This window comes from Rhipicephalus microplus, chromosome 4 (genome assembly GCF_043290135.1).
Source record: "Rhipicephalus microplus isolate Deutch F79 chromosome 4, USDA_Rmic, whole genome shotgun sequence".
NCBI classification, from domain to species: domain Eukaryota; kingdom Metazoa; phylum Arthropoda; class Arachnida; order Ixodida; family Ixodidae; genus Rhipicephalus; species Rhipicephalus microplus.
The window spans coordinates 100,840,883-100,844,737 of record NC_134703.1 but is presented as its reverse complement, the minus strand read 5'-3'; positions in this window follow the sequence as shown (position 1 = coordinate 100,844,737).

Sequence of the window (3,855 nt, the reverse complement as noted above, 5' to 3'; positions counted from 1 at the left end):
ACTTTAGACACCAATAATTGGATCAGCTATATGCAGCTGAAGGTTGTAAATTAGAAGAATAGCGTGGGAGGGGGGAGGGGGTCAAACTTCGCTTAGAAATTTTAAATGCGAAGCACTTCTTAACGAACTTCGGCGACTTTGACCGTATCTATCTATCTATCTATCTATCTATCTATCTATCTATCTATCTATCTATCTATCTATCTATCTATCTATCTATCTATCTATCTATCTATCTATCTATCTATCTATCTATCTATCTATCTATCTATCTATCTATCTATCTATCTATCTATCTATCTATCTATCTATCTATCTATCTATCTATCTATCTATCTATCTATCTATCTATCTATCTATCTATCTATCTATCTATCTATCTATCTATCTATCTATCTATCTATCTATCTATCTATCTATCTATCTATCTATCTATCTATCTATCTATCTATCTATCTATCTATGTAGCTGCCTACGACTTTTAGCTCTCCTGGTCAGTTGGATAGAGGCATCGATACCAAACTTGATATGATATAACATGATTGTATGACGAACATAACTGACTAGTTATAACATCAAAATCATGACATGTATGTCATGATCTTGCTGCTCTTGCGGTGGTTTCATTCACATGATATGTTGCAAAACTGGTATGGCATGACATGACTGCATGGCGAACACAAGCGACAGACCCTAGCATGACAATCATGGCATGCGTGTCATGTAATAACATGACTACATGCCACACTCATGATTTGCTCGCGGCCATTTCGGTAGCATTGCGTATACCGAATTTAACATTACGGGACGTGAATTGATGACGAAGGTATGTGACTGGTGCAAACGTGATAATCATGAGATGCGTGTAAATTAACAACATGACTACATGACATCCTCATAATGCGCTCGCGGCTGTTTCGCTAGCTCCTCAGGGACCAAATTCGGTTTTACGGGACTTGAATGGATGACGAAGGTACGTGACTGGTGCAAACATGATAATCATGAGATGTGTGTAATGTAACAACATGACTGCATGCACCAAACAACAAATGCAGCATGTCACATTTCGCACCGGTTGCCACTGGGCCGCGCCGACGGACGCTGGTCGCGCTGGTCACGCCTGGCATCGCGCTATAGAGTGCTCGCGTTTTGCTAGCGTGGCGTCACTGCGCCCTGCCTGCGCGTGCGTCAACGTTGCGTCGGAGTATATTGGGTCTTTCATGACGCACTAGCCGCCGTTGCGCTGGCTGCAAATGTACCAAATTAGGTACCATGGGAAGTGAATAGACGACGAAAGTAAATGACACGTTCAAACCTGATAATCATAATATGCGTTTTATGTAGAACATGACTACATGATACGCTCATAGCGTTCTCGCAGCCGTTTCACTAGTTGCACATATACCAAATTTAGTATTACGTGGTGGAAATGGACGATGAATGTAAATGACACGTCCAAATATAATAATCATGATATGGATTTCATGTAAAGCATGACTACATGCTATGCTCATAGCACGCTCACAGGCGTTTCGCTTGCTCCATATATGCCAAAGTCGGTATCAGGTGACGTTAATAGACGACGAAGGTAAGTAAAACGTCCAAACATGATAATCATAACATGGAAGTCATGTACGGCATAATTTACCTCCGCCTCTTAACATTGTGCTGATTTTAAAGTGACCTATCACCCTTGCTCATTCGTGCTTTGCATATCATCGTTTCCCACTGTACGTGGGATCTGCCAATTTTTTTTTTTTTTAGTCTTGCGTATGCACATATGCAGACGTATACTATAGATGATACAAACACTCATGAACATACATCAAAATAGCTTATCTCTTCACTGCTTCATGATCATCTGTAAAGAGACTTCTGCTATGCCCGTGAAATAGAACAGCTGGAGTGGGGTATTACACGTCAAAACCTTGATTATGGGGACACGTATATAAAAGTAAAGAGAAAACAAAAACAAATAGCAAACAAATATCAGTATTCTAAGAACGTGCTGATACCATTTATAATGTTAGGAATAATGAAATATTCATACTTTTTATAGCACTCTAAATCATATGACTAGTTAAATTGATGAGTACAACTTCCGCGAAATGAAACCATTGGCCCATTTTTGTTAGACAGAAAGTGGGGCTCTCGAAAAAATAAAAATTTTGGCTATAATTTCACGTAAACGCCAAATTTGTTTTCTTTTCGAGATTACTTCTGTGTTCGAATGATGAAGTTTACCCAGATGCAGTACCTCTTTTTTTCGTCCTTACGTACATGTTCGTAAACGTTACGCTTCAGCCTTTTCGTCTGCTTTTTGGCGCTATATTCGAGGTCATAAATCGAAATTATTTCGACCAAAGTGCATTTTCCCAAGAAACACTGTCCATGTCGCTCAAAAACGGTGCGGCTGTGTAATCGGTAAATCACTGGCCTATATCGTGAAATCACTGGCCTAGAAGCATTGAAATAAAGGAATTACAAGCTCACTCTCATGCTCGGCAATCTTGATGCCATGTCTGCTGGACATAAACAGAAATCGATGTGACGCCAGAGAGGAGAAATCCTCTGGGCCTTTTACTAGGCCGTTGATATGACAATAAAAAAATTGAGGAACTACATTCATTATAGCACGTTCTTGTTAAATAATTCGCAACCAACGATGGGCGTGCTTACGACTTCGCTACTCCTAAAAAACACATTGAAGCGACTCAGTTGGCATCATAACCTATTTTGACCTCGTTCACGAGCTCCTCGCTTGGACCTGTCTGTGTTTTCTTTAAAGTACGCCGGCTGCGCCCCATTCTTTCGCCCGCACAACTGGCACAACAAAAACTCATATGCGCAGATGACGCCGGTGTACCGACGTGATCAGAGTCGCGTAGCCGGCTGGCTTCGGCAAAGCCGTGCCATCTCCACTGCTTGTTCGCGCCCTCGCCAATGGGGGGAGCGGAAACTGCCCTGCCTCCTCCTTCTTTATCGCCTCTCGTCCGTATGACAGAAAGCGGTACACCAGCGCCACCTTGTGCCGCAAAAGGACTTTCGTTATACTTCTACTATAAGAGGGAACGTACAATGGTTTTCACTTACCACTTTATTCGGGGGGTGGGGGAAATAATAATTCAACAAACAAATAAAAGTGAGCAGTTTGCAAGCAGGCTCGAACTTCTCTTGCTCTGAGCAACTAGTGCGCTGTGCAAGGAGTGGAGACTGATGCTCGGCATTCTACTACTTCTGCAAATTTCTTGCCTAGCCATTTCTAATTTTGACAGCGAGTGTCCTTCTGTACAAAAGAATGCGTTCTAACCCACAAAAAAGTCTTCACAATTACCCTTGAATACACGAAACGTGTGTCGGAGCTCTGTCTTACCAGTGAATAAAAATAACAGCATATCCATGGACGGAATGATGATAAGTGGGGCGAAGCGTCCGTCAGTTCGATCATTCTTGCTTCCGTCCGTCCGTACAGGTGGCCGTTTATCTGTGCGTCTGTCCATGCGTTCGTCCGTTCATCCGTGCGGCTGTCCGTGTGTCCGTGCCTGTGTTCGCCCAGGCATCCATCGTACTATTACGATGATCCATCCTACCTACTATTACGATGACGATGACGACGACGACGACGACTACTACTACATACATCGCGGACGCACGACCCATGGCATAAGAAGCTTCGCCCTTAAAACGCCGCACCAGGCTTCTCTCATATTTGAGATACAATGTACTGCTGCTCCGTTACCTGATCGCTCTCTCAGCTATGACCCGTCGCCCACCGCTTAGACGCGAAGCCTTCGCACGTTTCGCAGCCGAGTTCTCACATGTGTAAGCGGGCTTCCCTTACTCACTCGGCAGGAC